The sequence below is a fragment of the Dromiciops gliroides genome, chromosome 2, assembly GCF_019393635.1.
Source record: "Dromiciops gliroides isolate mDroGli1 chromosome 2, mDroGli1.pri, whole genome shotgun sequence".
Taxonomy (NCBI): Eukaryota; Metazoa; Chordata; class Mammalia; order Microbiotheria; family Microbiotheriidae; genus Dromiciops; species Dromiciops gliroides.
Window position 1 is genome coordinate 398438555 of NC_057862.1, and position 25040 is coordinate 398463594.

General features: G+C 41.3%; 1 protein-coding gene and 1 long non-coding RNA gene across 2 annotated transcripts in view; one reads left to right on the top strand and one right to left on the bottom strand.

Annotated features, from left to right (window-relative positions):
• Positions 1–25040, bottom strand: part of GNAO1 (G protein subunit alpha o1) — a 265161-nt gene that overhangs the window by 212853 nt on the left and 27268 nt on the right. The gene's annotated exons all lie outside the window — the stretch shown is intronic.
• LOC122740947 overlaps positions 893–25040 on the top strand; it is a 38829-nt gene continuing 14681 nt past the window's right edge. Inside the window, exon 1 of the long non-coding RNA XR_006354796.1 lies at positions 893–987. This is a non-coding gene — a long non-coding RNA (uncharacterized LOC122740947). The remainder of the gene's footprint in view (positions 988–25040) is intronic.

The window sequence follows — 25040 nt, forward strand, 5'->3', positions numbered from 1 at the left end:
TATACATTAGGTATGTATTTTCTACTTTTATTTTTACATTCAATTCAATTAAACAAATGTTTATTAAACATCTACCATGTGAAAGTCACTGGGGACACAAAGAAAAATTAGATCACTGCTGTTCTTATAGAACTTACATTCTACTAATGCATCCCCTACTGTGCATAGGCATGTGCTAAATATCAGTTGTGGTTCAGCATACCCACACTATTTGTGGAATGAACGAATGATATAAATCAAGTGAAATTTTCTAGATGTCCCAAGGGCAGGAAAACCACATTGGACACCATTCTCTTACAGGGTAAGGCTGTGAACATCTCTTGTGAGTACTGGAGAGTGAACCTGGGCTGAAAAGCATAAGGATTCTTACCAGGTGATTCCAGGATGAATCTAAATGAAATTGAATTTAACTCTACCATAGAGGAAAAACAGAACTAATCAGATCTCTACAACAGAATAAATAATCCTGGGTATTAACTCAGCAACAGTAGCCTACCCATAGGCCACTTCTCCATTGACTAACACTAACAAATGAGTCATCTATTTGGGCAAACCAATGTAGTATTTAGGAATAGCCTATGGACCCTGAAGTTGATAACATCTTTTCTATCACTAAATATTTCCATAATGCTTTTGTTTCATTTGGTACAGCTAAAACTAAACATATTTCTAGTGCTGAGAGGACACTTACAGGGTAGGTGGTATTTAATTTATGCCTCAAAATTTTGGTATGCCCACATTTCAACTAATCCTGACCAAAGAGAACCTAACCTATTTTTTAAAGTTCCCTAAATAGAATTGGGAATCTCTGGTGGTCACTGGAATGTTTTGCCATTGGTTTATTGGGTAACCTGTACTTTGAACTTTCCATGTGAACTCTGACTAGACCTCATGGGTGTTTGTTCTGAATGATTTGTGGGGGTTGCCCCTAATTCCAGAGAAGATGGTTACACAGCCTCCCTTTGTAATACATTCCCATTGGACCAGGTTAGGAAAATCTGCTTTATAGCTTATTTAAATTGTTCATGTTGCAGTTTAAAGCTATTTGCTCTTGTTCTTCCTTTATTTGAATGACTAAGAGAATGTCAGACCACTGGTACAGCATAGTAGATAGAGCCCTGAACTTAGAATCAGAATACTCTGGGGTTCAAGTCCTGTGTTCTTCTAGCTATGTGATCTCGGGTAATAAAAATAACAACGTGTATTTCTATGTTTACTTAAAGTGGACAAAACACTTTCCTACTGTGTAATTTAAAATTCTAAATGTGGGTCCTAATCTGTTCCCCCAGTTTTGGGGGAAACTGACTAAAATCACTGATAAAATGAGTTTAGGTTTTTAAGGCTTTATTGAAAGATAGAAAGAGAGAGATTGAGAACAGAATTCCTACAGCCTGGCAATCCTATCTTTCCTCAATTTCCCTGTGAAGTCCTCTGGAGTCTCTCTCTCCTCCACCACAGTGAAGTCAGGAACCAAAAGAGACAGCGCTCTCTGTGCAGGCTCTCCTTCCTCCTTCCTGTCCCCTCACAGAAATGGGAGGTTCTTCAAGCTGGTTGGTTGACTGGGCCGGAAGTTCAAAGTTTTTTTAGCTTCTGAGAACCATGCTTTCATAAGTACTCTCAAGTACCAACCAGATGTGCTTAGAATCTAGTCAACTAGTAATCTAGTCAAATCAGTCAGTAATCTACTCAGGTGGGTTCCTGAGTATCTGCCAAATCTCATCTATCACATTCCATTATCTTGACACTACCAACAGCCTTATAAGGTAGGGCAAGTCATAACCTCTCCAAACCTCAGTTTTGTCTTCTGTAAAATGGGCATCTTAGGTCTGCATCATGAAGACGTAGCGTCTAGAATAATGGAAGCAATATAACCCCACTGAAGCCTCCCCTGGTCAAATCACACCTGGCATACCCCATCTCCTACTATAGGCCATATTTTAGTAAGATCATCAACAGACTAGAAAAGGATGCTCAAAATGGTGAGAGGACTAGAGTTCAAGCCATAGGAGTGTCAATTGAAAGAACAAAAGGTAATTAGATGAAGAGAAGATTTGGGGAAGATAAAATACATACATAATAGATGTATCCAAGTACGTAAATTATTGTCATCTGCTGGGATCCAGAGGACAGAACTAGGAACAAATGGCAGAATTTACAAAAAGAGGCAGATTTAGGCTTGATTTAGGGTAGGGCAAGGGGAAAACAACCTGAAAATAATTTATGCAATGACATCTTGGGCCATCACATTTGTCTTAACTTTTGTCCTGCCACTGGACTCTGGAAGAGAGAGTGAGGCTGATGATTCTGCTCAAGTCTGCCCCACTCATATCCAGTTCACATGTAAGTCAAGACCTCACCCTCATGCTCTCATTGGTCCTCTTTAAGAATGAAAGATGAACAACAATTTGAGCAATCCAAAAGTGGAATCGACTGCATCAGGAAGTACTGGGTTTCCCCTCTTTGGAAGGTTTCATGGGGAGGCTCTCTAGTTCTAGAGCTGGCAGGGAACTGAGAGGCCATCTGGCCCAACCCTCTCATTTTTATAGATGAAGAATCTGAGGAAGTTAAGTGACTTGCCAAAGAAAACACAGGTAATAAGTATTAGAAGTAGAATTTGAACCCAGAACCTTTACTCTAGACCCAGGTTGTAGAATAGATTCATATTGAGGTATGGGTTCAACTACATGGTCTCTGAGGTCCCTTCTAACCCTGAGATCCTGTGATTGTATAAAATATGCTCTACCTATTGCCCATATCGAACAAGATTATTCATATAGAGCATCTTAAAACTGCTAAGAATTATACAAACATCAGTTATTGTTATTAAGTGTTTCTTCCCAGAGTGCCAATAACAGGCTGCAATACATACACTTATCATGTAATGAGGATAGGACCCATTTTCAAAACACACAGATGTTATAAAAGGTTGCTGAGAAAAAACTCTTGGATTTACATTTTTGAAAAATGTTTGTCTATCCCCACAGTGAGTCACTGGGCGTACTTAGGCTCTGAAGTCAGAGGACCTGGATTAAAATCTTGCTTGTAACACTATCTGTGTGACCTTGGGCAAATCACAATCTCCCTGGGCCAAAGATTGCTCTGTAAAATGGGGGTGGAGTGGGGTTTGACTAGATGAACTTGGAGGCCCTTCTAGTTTTAGATCTATGATCTTGTATCCTAATTGTCTGCCTTTTTGGCCAACAACCAATTTAAAATACAAGTTCAGGGATGTATGTTCCTTATGTTAATCCTCCAATGAATTGTTTGACTTAAGAAGGTGATTCTTAAGCTGAGCTTGATTTCAGTTCTAGTACTTTTCCACTGAGAATGGGAAAAAGGTACTAAGAAATACATCCTTGGCAAGCACAAGACAGAAAGTGATCTGGCATCTTTTCTTTCTACACTCAAAAGAATCATTCAACTCAACACAGTTTGTTTGCATGGGGTAATCATTGAAAAAAATATATATGACCACTCCAAATCATGGCCAATATTTTATCTTGCATACTAGTTATGCAGATAATCCAAACTCTCACCCAAGTGCCACATCGTACCCAAGGCCTTTTCTGGTTGCCTTTGTGGTCAGTGGTGACTCAACCACCAAATTACTTTGTATTTTGAGGCACAGTGGATAGACAGAGTGCTTGACTTTGGGACCAGAATTCAAATCTTGCCTTAGACACTTATTAGTTTTGTCACCCTAGGCCAGTCACTGAGCCTCACTCAGACTCAGTTTTCTCATCTATAAAATTAGGATCATAATAGCACCTACCTCCCAGGACTGCTGTGAAGATCAAACAAATGTATATATGGAACTCTATGTTAAAGTGCTTTGCAAAACAAAGTACTAGGGGGCAGCTAGGTGGCCCAGTGGATAGAGCACTGGCCCTGGGTTCAGGAGGGCCTGAGTTCAAATTCGGCCTCAGACACTTGACACTTACTAGCCATGTGACCCTTGGCAAGTCATTTAACCATCATTGCCCGGCCCCCCGCCCAAAAAAAAAAAAAAGAAAAAAGTACTATATAAATATTAGCTCTCATTATTACTTATTGTATATATTTTTTGTATTGCCTATCTCTAAACATGGTGTTTCTGCTTCTCCCTCCTCTCCTCACCAGTAGAAGGTAAACTCCCCAAAGACAGGGACTGTTTGCTTCTTTGTCTATATGTCCCTAACAATGTGTGCTGTGCCTGGGACATTTATTAAGTGCTTTTAGAAATGCTTGTTGAGTTTAATCGAATCAAACATGTTTCCTTTAGATTCTACACTTATTTTTTTTGAAGGGGAAGGGCAGTAGATATATTTTGCTAATCATGCATGTTAGGTAAAGAAATATTTTTTTTTGGGGGGGGTTTGGTGAGGCAATTGGGGTTAAGTGACTTGCCTAGGGTCACACAGCTAGTAAGTGTAAAGTGTCTGAGACTAGATTCGAACTCAGGTCCTCCTGAATCCAGGGCCAGTGCTCTATCCACTGAGCCACCTAGCTGCCCAGGTAAATAAATATTTAAAAGGATTGACCATTTCTGAGTTCACCATATTATGAAGAAGGTTATATTCTGGTCACAAAAGTGACCCCAGAGAAGTCACAGAGCAGATTATCTCCCCACGAATAAAGGAGAGTTGACTGACAGAACTAAAGAAAGATATATAGCTGAGGAGTGGCCTAGAACTTCTCTGGCACATCTTGATGGTACAGAAAAGGGTGACTCTGAGCCAAAGGTTTTCATTTCCTTCTTGAAAAAGTATTGTTTTTCTTTGAAGAGAAAAATAAGGCAGCTGCCAGCAGACCGTCAAGCTATTGCTCACTTTTTGGATTGTGAGAGATGTTTGTAATCAAGGGACAAGTGGTGTCTCACAGGCGATGTACACAATCAAAATGCCTTCTCACTTTTCTTTGCTGGGAAGGCTCTCAGACTAAGGGTAGGGAAAGGTAAGGGAAGCTGTGTGGCCCAAGGTCTTAGATTGGGAATTGGGGAAAGGAGGTTTCTATTCCGAGCCTGACTTAACGATAACTGACACAAATATTTTTAGGCATTTTGAGGCCTTTAATAAAAGATGTTCTGTAATAAAAAGTATTATATAATAGGACCCATGGATAGAAGAGACCTTAGAAATTATCTAGCCTTCCCATACCTTCCACTCCTTCCTCTTTAGATATCATTCGGTCTCAATCACAGAGCTGGGGCTGGAACCCAGGTCTTCTTTTTCCAAATCTAGCATGATTTCCATCATAACAGCAGCAAGGATCTTAAGGAAAGAGAGGCAGGGGGATAAATCACGTGGCCTGCTAAAGGCTCTGCTTCATAAGATGAGTTGAGTTTTGACTTGAACTACTCAAACTACTTTCCCCCTGGGAAGAACAGAGCCTGGCTATAATTCTTCCTTATTCACTCTGTTGTCCTCCCTCATTCATAGCTATCACAAGATGCAGGGCAGGGGTTCTTAACCTGGGGACAATAAATTTGTTCTTTTAATATTCTGATAACTGCATTTCAGTGGAATCCTGTGTATTTTATGCATTTAAAAACATGATTCTGTGAAGAGGTCCAAGGCTTTCCTAGACTGTCCAAGGGGTCCATCTCTCTCTCTCTCTCTCTCTCTCTCTCTCTCTCTCTCTCTCTCTCTCTCTCTCTCTCTCTCACACACACACACACACACACACACACATACACACACACACACAGAAGTTTCAGAACCCTGGTGGAGAGCTATAATGGGCTTTAGAGATTATCTAGTTTAACTGCGTCACTTTACAAAGAGGGAAATGGAAGCTCAGAGAGGTAACTTGTTCAAGGTCATCTAGGGAGGATGTGACAGAACCAGGTTTCAAACCCAGCAAGCAAATCCTAGTTCCAAAACCAACATTCTTTCCACTGTGTGACTCTGTTTCATTGAGTGGACTAGGGAGAAGACAGAAAAAGCCCCATCCTAAAAGAAACTGAAGATGCTAACATAAATTCCGGCTCTGTCAGGCACCCTTGGGTAAGTCACTTAAGTCTTCAGTGCCTCACAGAAGCTCAGAGTCAGAAGGGATCTCAGAAGCCATCGAGCTTAACTTCTACCTGAACAAAAATTAAATCTATGACCTATCTGACAAGTGGCTCTCTAGCCTTTGCTAGAGGACTTCTTGAAAGGAAAAAACTTACTACCACCAGAAGAAGCCCTAATTGGGGTGAAACAGAGCGAATCTTCCATATGATAATTCTTCAAATACTATAGAACAGATACTGTGTATCTATTCCCTGCTCCCCACCTTCCAAAGTATTATTTCCTTCAAGCTAAACATTCCCAATTCCTCCACTTGGTCTTCATATGGCCTGATCTCAAAGTCCTTTACTGGTTTATCTCAGGTTCGACATCTATAAAGTGAGATAAAATGGGAGTGATAGGGATACTTATGCCATTTATTTCACAGGACCGTTATAAGAAAAGTATGTTGTAAGTCCTGATGAATTTATATACATATACATATATAGTAATATATAGTAATATAATATATAATAAACATAACTGATAATTATATATTACATATAATCATCTGTATAACACATATAAATATATGTATACATATGTATATGTGCATGCACATACATATATACATACATACTTACATACATACATACATACCCCTACACATACATATACATATATACCATAAGACACATTTCTAAAAGGCCCATAGAATGATTCCCTCCCCCAAACAAAATGGGAGCACAGTATTTAGAACTGTAAGAGGCCTTAGAAATTATCTAGTACAATTGTCTAATTTTATAGAAGTAGATGGTAAGGCTCAGGGAAAGGGACTGATTTGCCCAGGGTTTTATGGGTAATAATTAACAGAGCTAGGATTTGAAGCTAGGCCCTCCATCTCCAGATCCAGAACATTATCAGATGTTTCTTCTACTACATCATACTGCCCAAGCCACAACACTACCAGCCAAAGGGGCAATAAAATATAGCTCTATGTAACATTCACGGAAGCTGCTATTACAGATGTTCCAAGTATGGTTGGCAATTTCTCGATCACCCTTCTCGACGATTAGAAAAGCACTACCAGCAATTCATCACAGAAAATTCATAAGAATTCCAAAATTTTACAATCAATGCGGAGATAAATTGTATTAAGTTGACACTTGTTCAGTTTGTCTTTGGAAATTAACATTATGTGAATAAAACAGGCACAAAAGACTGTCTGCCCTGTGTTTTAAACATGAGCATTTCACATGGCCATTCATTGATCCATTTAAGCATTTATCAAATAAATACCTTTCTTTGCAATGTTTTCTGCTTTCTGCTGTTCTCAATCTTTCCATGGGGGTACTTGCTTTTCCAATGTCAGATAACTCCTTAATTTTCAGGTTATTAATGTCCAATTGAAAGCATGATCCCTATCCATCTTTCCCCCTCTAACCCCTTCCCAGAGATCTGTATTTGTTTTCTCTGGGGCTGGTTCATGTACTAGCTGCCCAGCCACAGAGGGTACTTTGTAGTCACCAGGAAGTGAAACAACCATCTTTTCTGTTCCTCGAGCTCCAAGGCTCAGGGATGGCTTCATTACTGGTAGAACAAGGAGATGCTATTTGTTTTTCATCTTTTAATGAATAAATGGCACTCCTATTCATCAGCCTTGGGAAAGAGATAAATAGCTAACAGCTCTGGTGATAATTACCAATGACATTTCTAGGAAGCCCACACCTGGGATGTATGCAGTGATTTCCACATTTGCCAATTTGCTATAAATACTGAAATTCTTAACTTGTTTCCCAAGAATAATAAACATTCTGCAATTATCTCCAGAACTCATCATTGAGACAATTCTTCATTAAAACCCCCAAAATGTGATGCCTCAGCGACTCCCAACTTGGGCTCCAGAGTAGAATGAGGTTATTCTTATCTTGTTGGGGTCTTTTGAGGTATTTTTGCTGGGCTAGTGGGAGCAGGAATAAGCCATCACTTCCCAGTGTCCTTGGAGGGCTCCCCCCCAAAGCACACGGAGCTTGTCTAGGCATGGCTCATGCGGGCAACCACTAACAGGAATCACTTTCACATCCACTTTTATCAAAGCATCTCATTGCCAAAAGGAGGTCTATTATACCCACTTTCATTGTCAGGGCAGCTTATTCAGGGCTGCCTCTTGAGTGGCACCTCAACAATTTCCCAAAGATTCCTTAAGTTACTGTGCTGCCAGGGTTGGGTGGGATGGGTATTACCTTATGGACCTATTGCTTCCATGCGTACTTGGTTGGCTGATGAATTATAAAGGAAAGTGATCAGAGTCCAGAGGCAGAAGCTCCTGAGGTATTTATGAGGGACAACATGAACTTCAGAAGACTTCCAATATCCTCTGCTGGACTGTTTGTTAGTTAGATGGGCTTTACTTTTTAGGCTCATTTGCAGAGAGAAGAAGCAGACAGAGAGAAGAAAGAAGCCCAGGGGAGAAATAGAAAGAGTAGGAAAGAAAAAGAAAAGGACAGAGAGAATGTAATAATAATGGCCAATATCAGTATAACACTTTAAGGTCTGCAAAGTTCTTTACAAATATCTCATTTTATCCTCACTGCAAGAGGTAAGTGCTATTATTATCCCCAATTTACCAGTGGGGAAACTGAGGCAAACACAGGGTCACACAGCTAATGAAACACACACACAGAATTCAGGTTGGCTTCCATGTGATAGTAATGGGTAAGTGCTTGGTCACTGCATTTTCATTCCGCCTCATGGTATAAGGATGGATAGGAAGACCAGAGAAAGTTGGATCACTCCAAGGGAGCACTAAAATATTTGACTAGTGGCTTTCAAAATAATTCACACCTTTCTAAGGAAAGGTATGGCGTATTAAGGGGGAGCAAAGAGATCAGATATCTATCACTGCCTTGCTCTAACCCCATCTACGAAGTCTGACCCCTAGAGTTTCACTTCCAGAAGCCCCACCACATAGCAAGGCTCTATGGGAACTTATCTGACCTTTTATAGAAAGACAGTCTGTCCCTGGAATTCAAAGAAAGATCCTATCACCTTTAGTCTTGTAAGGCTACTTTTATCTTCATGGATAACTGCCTACTTAAACAACAGTGACATTTAAGAGAAAATATTTCTTGCCCAAAGTTATGAAAGAAATGAATAAAAAAAGCACATACTAACAAGAGATGGATTATATAGATGAGATGTGATGAACAATACCATAGGCACCTATACACTGAACCTGGCTTTGTAAATATTACCCACCAGCTGTTTCTTGCTCTGTGTAGCTGCCCAAGAATAAATAATTAAAAGGATTTTCATTTTAATTAACGTAACTGGGGGTTCTATCATGTGTCCAATTCTCTTTTCTTTTCTTTTCTTTTTCTTTCTTTCTTTCTTTCTTTCTTTTTTTTTTTCTGGGGCCAAAGTATTTATTACTTCTTTGCAATTTCAGATAATGCTATCCTTACTGGAGTTACAAAATGATTCATGGTTTTGTTGGAGTTGAAGTCAACCCAAACCATTCATAATTGTGAACAATCTTTGTTATTGTTAGAGAGAAAACTCCAAGGCATCTGTGCATACCAAAAACACATGGGTGGAGAATTCCAGTTTGGAAACTGAACTGCTGTTTTTTCCCCCTAGAGTTAAATTTAAACAGACTGATTTTTCAGGGACATATTTGGGTCTGTTGGTTGGAAGATCAGCCTGGCCATCAGATCGCCCCAAATTCTCTTCTTTCCTTTTTGAACCCTCTTGTAATGCTGGTTAAATGAGAACTCATCATAAAGAAGGGTACCATCTGACAACACCAAATTCTGACCACTCTATTCTCCTTTCTTTTCCAGGTACATTTCCACTTGTTAATGCAATATATGGCAATAGAACACCCCAATAAAGGCACCAGCATAAGCTTATCCCCTTAAAAGTAGTATAAAAAGCAGATTTTTTTTTTTGCTTATCATTCCAAGATGACAAAACATATTTAGAAGGTTTCTTTAGGAATTATCTTCAAAGCCTGGGGCACATTCTTTTAAATCTTCTCATTGGTGGTAAACATTTGTCCTTTGAAACTGGATCTGATTTTTGAAAATAGTCAGAAGTTCTCTGGAGCCAAGACTGGTGGATAAGGTGGGAGATCAAGCTGAATATTACCATTTTTGGTCAATGACAAGGTATGATTTTAAAATAACAAGGCTGATATCCTCAAGAGGCTCCTGAACAGTCTCTGAAGGCAATTCAGCCCCCAAAGAAGAGTTTTTTCCAAATGGTTTTGAGTGATGGCCATATATATATATTTTTGGTGAGGCAATTGGGGTTAAGTGACTTGCCCAGGGTCACACAGCTAGCAAGTGTTAAGTGTCTGAGGCCAGATTTGAACTCAGGTCCTCCTGACTCCAGGGCCGGTGCTCTATCCACTGCACCACCTAGCTGCCCCCATATCTTTTTTTTTTTTTTTTTTTTTTTTTGCGAGGCAATTGGATTTAAGTGACTTGCCTAGGGTCACACAGCTAGTAAGTGTTAAGTGTCTGAGGTCGGATTTGAACTCAGGTACTCCTGACTCCAGGGCCGGTGCTCTATCCACTGTGTCATCTAGCTGCCCCCCCATATCTTTTTAATAAGTGTATAACCTCCCAAAAAGGAAGACTTTGGAAAATCATAAGATAATAGATTTAGAGTTAAAAGGTATCCTTAGAGGTCAAGTTCAGAGCTAGAATTTGAATCTTGAGTCTCTTACTCCATATCCAGCACTCCTATAAATCACACTGATTCCACTCATCTAGATACATAAATCCTGGTATGTTTTTTTTTAAAGCCTCTAATGTTTTTATAATCATGCCCACTCTGTTGCTTTATAAGTGTCCTAGAGTGGTTTTCCTTGTATGAGTCCCGTCTCCACCTAAATTATAAGGTGCTTTGGGGCAGCCACATCTATGGCTTCTACTTCCCTTATTATCTGTCTTCCCACTCCCACCCAAAGCCCCCAGTCCTTCCAGTTAGTAAAGGGCAAGAAAACAATGGACACTCAGATATACAGCAGACTGATCTTGTTCTAGTCTTTTTTTTTTTTTTTTTGACACAGAGAACCAACATTTTTATTAGACTATCAGGACTTTGCGGAAAAGGACCCAGTCTGATGGCTCCTTTCATTGGTGGCCTCAAGCACACTGTGGGCATGGAGTAGGCAATCTGGGGAATGCTGTTGTTACTATTTTTAAAAAACAATTTATGGAAGTTGTGAAAATTAATTGAGGGGCAGCTAGGTGGCACAGTGGCCCTGGATTCAGAAGGACCTGAGTTCAAAGCCGGCCTCAGACACTTGACACTTAGTAGCTGTGTGACCTTAGGCAAGTAACTTAATCCTCATTGCCCCGCCAAAAAAAATTTAAAAATAAAAAAATTAATTGAAGCACTTTAAGAGCTGGAAATGAGGCATACTACTAGAGTACAGAATGAGTTGGGTTTTGATGGTCATATTTCTTTTCATAATTCTTTTGTTCTCAATAAACAGTTAGCCAAGGGTATAGAAGTCACTTGATAAACATGGGCTAAGTGACTACAATTTTGCTCCTCCCCCATTCCCTACCTTGATGGGACAATTTAGATTTATAGCTTCCAGAGAAGAAGCATTGCAAAAATAGAGAGGGTGCTGGGTTTGGAGTCAAGGAGACTTGAGTTCAAATCCTGTCTCAGAAACTTTTTTGTGATCCTGGGCAAATCACTTAAATTCTCTTGGCCTCATTTTTTGGTCTAAGTTTCCTCATTTGTATAATGAAGGAGTTGGTCATGACTGCATTTAAAGTCCCTTCCATTTATAAATTTATCATTCTATGATCTTATAAGGAGTAATCTCTGCATTCTATGAATAATGAAGGGGGTGGTGGTGGTAATTCCACCCCCATATAATCTTATCAATAAGATTCTTGTCCTTTCTTCCCTATTTCCCCCTCCTCCCAAAAGCTACACGGTGCCCTTTCTGTTATTCATTTATTAAACAAATGTATTAAAAATCTATATGTGCTAAGTCCTTGTGCTAGACACTGGAGATATCCCTGTCTTCAAAGAATTTTCATTGAGGGTGGTCAACAGTGATATGCTGGGACTCAATTATCCACCTCCTTGAGGCAGACAGGGTGATTTATTTCCATTAGCGAATACCATATCCTATTTTTATTTTTTATTTATTTTTTATCATAAAACTCATTATTTTCTAGTTACCATGTCCTATTTTAAAAGTGATTATTTGATGACACCAGCTAGGATATATAGAAGAGTTCTAGTTAGTATGGAGTTGGCGGGGCAGCACAGTGAAGAGGATGTTAGTGGGGTCAGGAATCCTTCCTCAGTCACTTACTGGTTGTGGTAAATCACTTAACTTCTTAGCCTCAGTTTCCTCATCAGCTACAATGGGGATAACAATAGTCCTTACTTTCCAGGGTTGTTGTAAGGCTCAAATAACTCAATTAAAGGCTGAAATAATATCTGCAAAGTTCTTTGCAGGGACTAAATAAGTGTTAGTTATAACTATATATTGAGGGTGAAGGGTAATGGATGGCCAGCTCAAGTATGATACTAGTGTCCATGAAATACTATAAGATCCAGAGAAAAGATCACTGGTTCATTAGGTAGCTCCTCTATGAGGGATTTATGGGAGGGCAAGGATGGGAATCATACAGGATGAGAAGGTGCTTGTAGGTTCCTATCTCTACCAGTGGGGGAGAGGTGAACAAGGGAGGGAGGAGTACTTACATTAATTAAATCACCTGTCATTTAAATTAGATAATCACTTAATCATATATAATATATAAACATATATACATACACACACACACACACACACACACACACACACACACCATGGTGTATATAAAAACAAAACTTTCACTAACCCTCCAATCCTCCCTCTACAATTCCAGTTCATTCTTTTGCTATGATGTTTCCAATGAGTCAAATGAATGAAATTAGACTCTTTATCAAGGCATCATTTGGCTTCTCTGTTTTTCAGTTTCCTATCTTTAAAATGAGAGGAAGGGTTTATGGCCTCTGAGGTCCTGTCTCCTTCTTAAACTATGATCCTATGATTGGTATGGGCTATTTCTGTTGACCTACCTCATTAGCCCAAGGACTTGGGTTTAAATCCCAATTATCTGTGTGGATGTTGGGCAAGTCATCCAATCTCTGTGCCTTAGTTTCCTCATCTTAAAGATGAGGGGACTAGATTGGATGACCTTTGAAGTCCCTTTGGAATCCAGGATCCTGTGATCCTAAGACAGTACCTTGCTTGTGACTCCACAAAGGCTCTCACATAATTTGCTCTTTCAGCATGGTTGGCAAATAAGAATCTAGGAGTAGCAACCAGGAATAGAAATCCCCATATCTTTGAACCTAACAGCTCTGAAACATTTAGATGACACCTCCACCTTCCAGGAAAGTGCAGCGTGCTCCACTTCCTTTTTCCACACCATGACTTGCATTGTTTGGTTCTGGATCAAGATTCACAGCACAGCCAGGGTCAGGGAAGAGAGAAGTGGGGGAAAATACCACATCCTAGAAAGAACACCTTGTGATCAATTTTCTGTCAGTTACTTTGAGATCTGACTTTCCAAAAGCGCCTCCTGTTTTTAGTACAGAAAAGGGATACTTGGGCTAAGCATTACAGGTATCAACCAGTTTCTGACTGAGAGCAGGTAGAACTGCAAGGAGAGAACTCCATTTGGTCTGACGGGTCTTTGACAGACCTTGTCAGAGCCAAGTTCCTGTGTGTTTAATCTAAGGATAGAGATGTGTAGGATTCAACAGAGCTGAGAAGGAATACACAAGGAAGTTTTCTGCCATCATGGAGGGGAAAAAAGTGTTTTTATAATGTGACCTCCTTTATCAACTAGAAGGAAGTGTAGAAGGGGGAGCCATTTGGTTTAATTTTCTTCCTTAGAGGCAACACCTTCTCTAGCCAGAAATTCCACTTCTCTCCCTAGATGTCTTTTTTTTTGAGGGGGGGAGAGGCAGGGCAATGAGGGTTAAGTGACTTGCCCAGGGTCACACAGCTAGTAAGTGTCAAGTGTCTGATGCCGGATTTGAGCTCAGGTCTTCCTGAATCCAGGGCCAGTGCTTTATCCACTGTGCCGCCTAGCTGCCCCCCTAGATGTCTTTCTAAAGAGGCATGAAATTTCTCTACCAATTTTCATCCAGTGATGCTATATGTCTGTGAATCACAAAACACCATAGAGTAATAAAAATTACAGGTGATTCAAGAAGGAATAGGACAAAAAAAGCTGCCTTTAAAATACATTCAACTTAGTCCAACTACTATGTACCAAGTATAGTGCTAGAAAAAAGAAATTAAATATTCCCTGCCTTCCAGGAGCTTAGAATCTAATAGAGGAGAGAAAAATACATATATAAATCCAGACAAAATAAATACAGCTAATGTGATCAAGAAAAGGGCTAACTTTGTGAATGCCCAGGTGTGGGATATGTCAAGTCAAATTCATTGGACTGAAGAGTTTGTAAAAAGGGATAAGAAAAAATTGGATAATATTAGGATAGGAATGGGATAAAATAAATCTAGAACGGTAAATTGAACAACAACAAAAGTCAAGAAGGACAAGTTGGAGTCCGACATGAGAGGACCTTAAAGGCTAGGCTGAGTCTATTTTATTTTGTGAGGCAACTGGGGCTAAGTAACTTGCCCAGGGTCACACAGCTAGTAAATGTTAAGTGTCTGAGGCCGGATTTGAACTCAGGTCCTCCTGACTCCAGGGCTGGTGCTCTATCCACTGTGCCACCTAGCTGCCCCTGAGGAGTCTATTTTTATCCTAGAAGTGATAGGGATTCACCAAAAGTTTTGGGCAGAAGAGTGTCATGGTCAGATCTGTGGCTTAGGAATGTTCTTCTGGAAAAGAAAATGGATCAGAAGATGGATCAGACAGGGGAAGACTAGAAACCAGAAGGCCAATTCAGAGGTTAGTTACTTCAGCAGTGCTGCAATCCTGACAGACTGAACAGAGGGAGTGGCCATGTGGGTGACAAGGTAAAAATTGACACTTGGTAACTAGTTGGAAATGATGCGATGAGGGAAAGGGTCCAGGCACTAGTATAGGTTCTTAAGTTATGGTTATTCACACTGTGTTCATTCCAGTTAGTTTATGTGATCCAGAAATGAGTTGGGCCCTTTCTTTTCTCTTACTTTCAAATGGTTTAATAGGATTTGGGCTTTTATCATGCACTCCCTTGGGTTTAGGGGTAACAAGGTTACAGGTATGTGACCATATAAATGACTATGGAGGCTCAGAAAATGGGAGACTCTGGACACATAAGGAAAGTGAAGCACATCTCTTGATTGTGAACCACCAACTCTCTCGTTCAGTGAGGATGTCAAGATAAACAAGGGAATTATATAATCCTTTTTTTTTAATAATTCTATTCTCATTCTCTGTCTCTCTCTCTCTGTCTCTGTGTGTGTGTGTCTCTCTCCTTCCTTCCCTCCCTCCTTCCCTTCCCTTGTATCTTTAGATGTTCAAAGTAAAACTTTTCTGGGTTATTTTAACCTAACAATCAAAGAGGAACACAGGTCTCAGCTGCTTATGATATAGAAATATTTCTAGAGAACCATCCTAGTGGGAAACAGTATAGTAGACCTGGCTTCGAATTCAACTCTGCTACTAACTTGCTCTGTGATTCTTTCTGGCTAAGTCTCTTTCCTTTCCCCTTTCTAAGCTTCATCTGTAAAAGAAAATATAGTTGGATTAAATAGTTTCTGAGGTCCTTTCTACTCCTTGTGGTTATGAAGAAGGGGACAGGAAAGACACAACAACAAAAAGGGAAAATCACATCTGCTTAGGAGTCTTTGGCAATTATGGGCCATTTGCTATCATGTGAAAGGATTCTGGGAATTAGTTACACCGAAAAGAGGGGCATTCAAAGGTCTCTTAGAATTCCACATCAAAGGCTCTCAGGTCAGAAACTCAGTGGTCCATTCCATACATCACACTTAGCCTGATTTATTTATGACACAGCTTAAAAATAATTCTGATTGTTTCTAGGGTATTTTATACCCGGAGTCTCAGCCCCTCTCTCCTCTTCTATCCTTATGCTTTCCTCTGGCTCAGGAGATAGGCCTCTGCTTCAGAGGCTGCATGTTATCAGGTGGACAGGTAAAGCATTGTTTGCTGATGGTCCTAGGCACCCAGAATATAATCACGGTTGAGTCCAGAAACAGATGGCCCTGCTATGGAAAAGAATGGCCTGTGTACTCTAAAGAAACCATATTTGCACAGGGCAGAAAATGGCACCTGTTGCTGTCAGTGAGATATAGAAGGAGTCTTCTTTGAACCACACTTTTGCTAGGCAGTGTAAAGATGTCAGCACTTCATGGGTAGGAAAGGTACCAGAGTGTCCCAGTGAGGGGTCTACTGGATAAGTGGATAACTTTTAAGGTCCCTTTCAGACTATAATCCTAGCATTGCCTTTGGGGACCCCCCTCCCACGAGACCCCTTGTCCTAGGACTGACTATTTTCCTTCCTTTTCTCCTCTTATTACCAGCTGACATTTATTGAAAATCTACTTTATGCTGCTCATTGTATAGGCACTAGGAATACGAAGAAACATAAAATGTGGTTCCTAGCTTTAGAGAGCTCCCTATTTTATATTCATTCCCTATATGGCTCTGCTAGCTTCCCCTCACAATTTAGCTCCTCCTCTTCCTCTGTTTTGGTGGATAAACAAGCATGAAGACCATGAACTGATTCGAATCTGAGAAAAGACCAGTTGCTGAAAATACTCCTTGGTGTGTCTTTGTCCTTGTGCTCATCATCCTTGCCTGAGAGGACCTGCTTACAGTCGGTGCTGCCATTCCATGCCATGTTATACTTATCATAGCCGTGAGAACAGTCTGGCGTGTGTTCTCGTGCCATTTTTATCAATTCTGTCAAAAGTTCAATGACTTATGGAGAATTGACCTCTTCTTTTTGTATTCCCATAGAGATAACACAAAAATCTTTGGCTCCGGATTTTTTCATTTGGGGAGAAAAGGAGAATCTCATACAGATTCATGGAATTATGAATATCAGAAGGTCCTTTTATCTTACTGAGGGCAAAAATAGCAAGAAGAATCAACTTACTCAGAGTCACATTGCTATAAATAGCAGAACTAGGAGTAGAATTGTGACCATCAAGTAGCAGACGGTCATACATTTTTCATATATTTAATCTCAACATATTTTTATAACATACATACATATAATCTCACACAGAGAGTAAAAGTTAATGATTGTCAGACTGGTTTCGATTGACAGCCATGTAAACGAAGCTAATTGTTTTTAAAACTTTAAAGAGCTTTCCCATTCTTCCTTGATTCTGACCCACTCTCCCCCTCCATCTCCCACCCCCAGATAACTGGCTACGAGGAGAAAAGGAAAACTTCCCTCATGTGTACTTCTAAAGCCCATTATTATCCTCAAGGGCAGTTTCATCTCCAAGGCAAATTCCTCTGTTTGTAATTTTATTGGGTAAAAGACCAATGCCATCTATCAGTGCCATTGGTACTAATTCCCCGGGAGCTACTGGAAAAGGAAGAGAGTTAACCATTGGTATGGGCCAAGGCTGCTTAGCTGGTATGTTACTGCTTCCTACTGTGATTTTGGGAGTGGGGTGGGGGGGATCCTCCCTGCCAGAGTAACTCTGGCCACACCCTCTCTAAGCAAAGCTGGTACCCTATATCCCTGGAAAAATTGCCACTGAAGCCAGCTGCCAAGAGGTGAGTGGAGGCAGATGAGTAGAGGTTTGGGGCAGAGCAGGAGAAGGGAAGGAAAATGTCCTCTGTGAAAGGTACAGGCTTTTAGAACGAATGAATGAATGAATGGAGCTGGGGAGTTCTGTATGTTCCCATCTCCTCCTTATGAATACATGGCTCCTGCCCACAGCTGCAAGAAGCTCTCTACTCCCTGGCACCCACCACCATGTACTGCTACTTATAGGACTAACGAAAAAGTACAGTTAGCTGCCTTTTGGGTACTGCATATATGGCTTTGGCTTTGCAGGGCCAAGCGTCAAGTCCCTGGCATCATCCTTAAGGATATAAAGGGCTTCGGGCAGTGACAAAAGCAATGTCTCAAACCTGGACTAGTCACAGGAAGCAGCGTCTGCCCCCCCTCACTGGCTCTCAGCATCCTCCTTGTGGACCTTACACATCATCCCCTCTCTGCCTGCTTGGGAGCCTGTCTCTCTCGATGGTAACCCTCGCTTTCAGTGAGTGGGTTGGAAAACTGCCTCTCTCTACTCATGGTGGTTGTTCTAATGATCCATCAGTGTCTGAACAAAATGATGTTTTCTTCAGTTTCCACAGCAGCCTAAATAAATACTAAATAAAATGCTTTGGCCCACATAAGCCAAAAGTAGCTGGGGGAGGTTTAATAACTCAGGGTAGCTACTCACTCCATGTCTTCTTGGACTACAAAGATCTGCTATAGAGTTCAGAGCCTGTGAATCCCTCTCCTCACCCCAAATAATGCCTTTCTAATTTCTGGGGCAGTGGCCAGTGTAAACATGATCATGAAAAACCCTCTGAATTGGCCTTTCTGCACCAAGTCACATTGGTAAAACACAACTTCCAGCTCTGATGAGCTCTTACTCTGGAAAGAGAGGCTTCTTCCCCCCAAAGCATGAGACTAGATGCTGCTACATGCTTATATCTTTCTTATTGCACCCTGCCCAGAAGACAGTATTTCACAAACCAAACTGAGGCTTAGGAAAGCTGCAGTGTAGCATCCAATGGATTCTATCACCCAAAAGCAAGGCCAATGGCTATAGACAGAGAGGAATGATACCTCCGAGCCTCATTAGGTGAGCAAAATCATAACAATAATATAACAGGGGGAATAAATGGAATGGTTTCAGTATTTATTGAGTCAAGGAAACCACAATTCTTACCGTCTATGCACAGAGATCCCCTCAGCAGCCGGCGTCAGCCAGAGAGGGAAGGAATGTGTTGGCAGCAGCTGAAGTCATGAATCCAGCTCGCCACAGAAGACAGTGACAGACTCGGCTCAGGATGAGGTTCCTTCGGTTCACTCCCCAGCCTTGCTGAAGCAAGGCAAGGAAGCCTCACAGCAGATCACCAAGTCTAGATTCTTCTAGCCATAAAAGCTTCCCAAAGCCTCAATGTTCAAAATTGAGGGTGTCCTTTGGTGAAGGAAAATAGTTACTGCTTGTTTTAGAATCCCCCCCACCCCAAATTGAGCACTTTTCTGATTCATGGCTAGACTGGGAGTTCCTCTGGGTCTGGACTTCTTCCTGAGGGTCGGTAGAGCACTTAAAATTTTTGCTGAAGAAGTACATGGGAACAGTAGGGGATCGATGAAGAATCATGATTTTCTTGTTTTAAAAACTGGATAGTATATAGTTTCACTGGAGATGGGTTGAGATTCAATGCTCCTGAAGGCTGACTTGACAGCTAAATGAAACTCAAACTGCAATTACTTGTGGGAATAGGCCATGAGAGAGAGGCCAGACAACTTGTCACAGAGAATCTCAGAAAACTCATTTCACCTCGACCTTCCACCAAAGCCTTTGCCCTGGCTAGAGCAAAAAGTGCCACTGACTGATGAGAACTCTTACCTTGTTTCCTACCCAGATAAAAGATACAGGAGCTGATGCAAAGAATAACAGGGCATAGTCCCTGAAAGAAGGACAAGGAGAACCCATAGACTAGATTTTAGAAGGTGCACTGAATGCAGTGGCTAATGCACCCAGACTCTGAGTCAAAGTCAGCTGCTCATATGCTCTAAGGTGGCCTCAGTTTTCAGGTTAAAAGTCCTTCTTTTTAATGCTCACTTAATAACAGTAGGTGAAAATCAGTCAGACAACCATGATGCCACCTGACTTATTCAGCATCAGTGAGGAATGGTGTGCCTCACATAAATAAATGAAGTGTCCAGAAGCTTTTGCCTTTAAGGAACTCAATACTTAAAAAAACCAAAGAAGTGACTAGGTTTGAATTACTACGAAGAATTGCACATGTGAAGCAGTGTAGAGAATGCCACCCAAGATATATATGACTGCAAAAAAGAAGTATGAGTGAACATTGGAGAGCCCACATGGGCCACCTATATTCATGCAATGTCAAGGGGTTCTAGAAGGGAAGTGCTTAGCCTGTTGTGTTGAACCCTCCTCCCAGCAGAAGATTCATGGCAGGTGGATGAGCCAGAGTTTTGCAGAATCAGATGAGCATGGATAGACAGTGATCTGCAGTATCAGGGGATGTCCCCACATCAGTGAGACCTCAGACCCATTTTTGTATTCCAATCCTGAATAGCACACTGATCCTGTTTTTTTTTTGTGTGTGTGGCAATGGGGGGTTAAGTGATTCCCCGCAGGGTCACACAGCCGTAAGTGTCAAGTGTCTGAGGCTGGATTTGAACTCAGGAACTCCTGAATCCAGGGCCGGTGCTTTATCCACTGTACCACCTAGCCGACCCCTGATCCTGTTTTTTTTAATTACAAAAGTATTTATTATTTTCCACTTATATGTAGAGATAGTTTTCAACATTTGTTTTATAAGAATTTCTCGTTTCAATTTTTCTCCCTCCCTCCCCTCCCCAAGACAGCAAGTAATCTGATATAGGTTATATATGTACAATAACAGTAAACATATTTCTGCATTAGTCATGTATGAGAGAAGAATCAGAGCAAAAAGGAAAAACCTCAAAAAAGAAAAACAACAGCACCAAACCAAAAGAAAAATAGTAGGGTTTCAATCTGCATCCATATCCACAGTTCTTTTTTTTCTGGATTTGGAGAGCCTTTTCCATCATGAGTACTTTGGAACTATCTTGTACTATTGTATTGGATGAGAAGAATCAGTCTATCACAGTTGATCAACCACATATGTTGATGGATACTGTGTACAATGTTCTCCTGGTTCTGCTCATCTCATTTATTCATCAGTTCATGCAAGTCCTTCCAAGACACTGATCCTGTTTTCACAAAGGGTGGCTAGAATCATGATGGTCAGTGATTATAGGTTCCACTGAAGTGTGTCAAGCTATTTGGCTTCCAAAATAATGCCCCCAGCCTACTAAGCTTTTGGAGTTGTTTTGAGTGTGTTTTTTAGTTTTTTCATTAGTAACTTTGCCATAAATGGGCACTCGTTGTAGTTAGTGTACCTACTTCTAGCAACCAACATCTACGCCCTTTCTAATTTGCTGCCTCTGATCTGCAATATTGTTGGGAAACCACGCAAACCTAGCTTGTTAGAAAGAAATGTGAAGAGTAAATATGCTGTAAGTGAAGACCGAGATAAAGGGTATGTTTTTTGGGGGGCTAAATGGACTTTTGGTTGTTTGAGGGCATTTTTTGGGGGAGGAGGGATATGGGAACTGATTTTCTGGTTCTCAGCTCTGTTCTTAATAGTATAGTTTGCTGGACTTGATCTCTGATAATTATGATCCATGATACTTTGAAAGATCACGTTCATACATTCCCTTTCAGCTCACATTTTGAAATGACAGTTGGATACAAGCAGGGGTGTGGTGCCCTGGGTGGAGAGAGGTGGGAGGTAAGAGGCCAAGGGTAGGGAAAGGCACTAGTTCAGCTACTCGTCTGTAAGTTAAATCTAACTGGTATGGAAGCAGTTTTAAACAAGTGTCTAGAGGGAGAACTTACTGCTTATTTATCTTGTGAAAAGTCTCTTCCACAGACTTCCTTCCTGCCACTGATTCTGCCAGCGTGAGGTCCTGGGAAGAGCACTGCGACTTAGAGTCAGAAGTTCTCTTTTAATATCCTAGCTCTGCTCCTTCATACTGTGTGACCTTGGAAAAGTCACTTTACCTTCACAGGCCTAAATTCCTCATTCCTAAAATGAGGAATTGGACCAGATGATCTCTAAGGTCAAATGGATATATCTGGAATTATTTCTGGGGACCCCATTAGTACAAACTTGAAGCATATTCATTCAAAAAAATGTTTTAGTGCCTACGATATACTAACCAGGTCCTAGAGAATATCAAGACAAAATGAAACCAGTTCCTGCCCTCAAGGAGTTTACATTTTACTGGAGGCCCAACAATTGTTTCAAACTGTGTCCAATGGGGAAAAAATGCCCAGGAGGCCAGGAGAAAAGAAGAGTCAAAGAGAGCATTTGGAAATTTCAGTGACTTAAATGAGAACCTTGGTGTGGCCTCTCGCCTCCTTCCCAATGATGGATGGATGTTTTTCTGTCCTCCACCTCCACCCTCACCCCCAAATAACAGAAGCAACAACACTCCTTTCCCCAATTCCAGTGGATCAGCTTCTATAAGCAGTACGTTCTATTCAGTGATAATAGAAGATAGTAATGGTCACTGCTGTGTCTGCCCAGGGACAGGGGCTGGGATACCAGGGGGTAGCCCGCACGGCCGAGAGAACAGAGATGTCCTCAGTGCCGAGCCAGTCCCCTTCAGTTGGCTCCCACCGCCGGCCCGGAGTGACGTGGTGCGGAGGGGAGCTCTTGGCAATTCTTGGGCAGGTAACATTAAGGAAGGAGAGGATGGGGAAGCATTAGAGCATTAGAGCCAGAAAGGAACACATTCAGATAAATGGCTTGCAAGGAATGGAGGGCTGTTTGCTGCAAATTCTACCTGTCTCTGCAAACACACTTGAGCCTGGCCCTTGCTCCCTCTCTCCCTCCCCACTTCCTTTAGTGACTGGGGAGTGCTCTCCATCAGAGAGCTCTTCTGTCACTGGAACATCAGCAATTGATCCATCAATAAATATCTCTTATGTGCCTACTATGCATCAGGCCCTGTGTTGGGTGTGGGGCCGCAAAGACAAAAGTGAGACAGTTCTGGGTTCACTCAAAAGTGAGATGAGGACTTTTACATTCAGCAGCCACTTCTTGGAAGAAAGCCTGACTGTCCCATTCACAGAGACTGAAGCATTCCAAAGAGAGAGGTCTAGGGGAAAGCTACCTGGCTCACCGGCCTTGGAGGAATGCAAAATTGGGGCCTGGGGTAGAAACAGGCAACTAAAGAGCTTCTCCCCTGGGAGCCACTCAGGCAAATCTACCCCGGCTAAGGGAATAAATTGTAGGCTAGCTTTGCCCAAGGCCACTCACCATCTCTCAACATTCTCTCTATGACTGTACTCACTCGAGGTCACAAAAGTACTAGTTAGGAGGGCTGGGATTCAAACTCAGGCATTCTGATTTCAAGCCCCAATGCTCATTCCTCTATCTCCACACATCATTTTCCCCATCTGGTGCTTTACCTTATCTCCCTATGGTTGAGAGAACACCAGTCCCCATCCAGTTTCATCATTATTATGCACATAACAATAGTTCCTATTTCTACTACGTCAGTAAGATTTATTTATTGAGAGGCAGCATGGCATGTGGATAGATGACCAGTCACAGAGTCAGGAAGACCTAGCTTTGAGGCTTAGGTCTGACACATACTGGCTGTATGACCTGGGTCAAATCACATACTGTCCCAGTACTCAAGACAACCCCCTAAAACTAGAAGATGTGGATCAGTAGAGGGAATTTCCTCCAGTTTCAGATAAAAAAAAATTACAAAATCACTTTCCTTAAAGCAACCCTGTGAAATGGGTAGTGCAAACATTATTTTCTCCATTTTATAGAAAACTGAAGCCTGGTGATTTACCCACAGTGATACCCCTGATGAGTGGCAAAGACTGGAGTTGAATCCAGGTCCTCTGATTCTTACTCTTTCTTCTACACTAGTCCCAGGAAAAGATTTCTAGACACAATCCCATTGCAAGTGTGATGCACCAACTGTGTGCGTCACCAAGTACTTGATCCAGGGACCAGGATTCAGCTGCCTCCCACTGTCAGAACTCTATTGCTCTGTAGATTGGAGGGAGAAACAAAACAACTCCCTACCAACCTCACAGGGTTGTTGTGGGGAACATTTAATAAAAATGATGGCAAAGCACTTTGCAAATAAGTGAGAATTCCTCACTTGACCTCCCCAAAGGTATAATCATGCTGCTGTTCCCCTCCCACTGCTGTGCTCTGCTCGTAATGAGGCTCCAGACAAAGAATTCCTACAGCAAGATAATCATAGATTTTCAACTGCATGCCACTCTTACCTGTCAGTAGTGTTTTAGGAAGACCTTATAAAGGCTTTCGAAATCCCTTGCATTATCTGAAAGTTGAGCTCACTAATCGCCCTATTTAATCCCATTGCAAACTTCTATGCCTGTCTCACCAGTGCTTTTCTCACCAGCTCTGGTCTTACTTACTCTCTTTACCAACATTCCCTAGCTTCTTTTACCCCACAGCATTTAAGCCTCTTCCAACTTCCATCATACATCCACTGACTAGCAAAGAATGATTTAGAGGACTGGGTCCTCTATACGCCAAGTTCTCTCTGGATTTCCATCTTGAATCTATGTCACTTCTCATCCTACCTCAGTTTCTCACCTTCCCCAGGGATCAACCACAGGGCCATTTTAGAATGCAAAATTACTGAAACCACAATCTTGATGATAGCCAACTTGAGCAATCAGGCACCTGAGCTGTGACATCTGCAATCTATAGCAAGATCCCTTCAGGGAGATAAAATCTGGAAACAGGATGGCTTCAACTCATTAGACTTTGGCTGGATCAAATGCAGTTTTATGTATTTTTCATTCTTTTGGGCTTATGGTAGTCAGTTTGCTTTTTCTAAGACTATCAAACCTGAAAATCAAGAAGAGCTGAGCTCATCTCAGGAGACAATGGTGGTGCACAGGGAAAAACTAAGAGATTCTAGAGTCAGAAGGCCTGGGTTCGAAATCCACTTTGATGCTTGTTACCCTATATCTCTTAGGCAATCATTTGTGCTTCCTGGGCCTCTGCTCTCTCATCTGTAAGATGGGTGGATTGGACTAAATGGTGGTCTCTGAGTTTATTTCCATCTTTAGATTTGTGATTTTGTTACAGGATTCTGGAAATATATTCCTCAGCACCCTTATTGGTGGACTGAAAAAGGTGTGTCGCCCCAAAAAGGTAAGGTAGATGATAATTAGCCAGCATTTATATAATGCCTTAAGGTTACAAAGCACTATAGAATCTTTCTTCTATGTGAGAAATAACACTA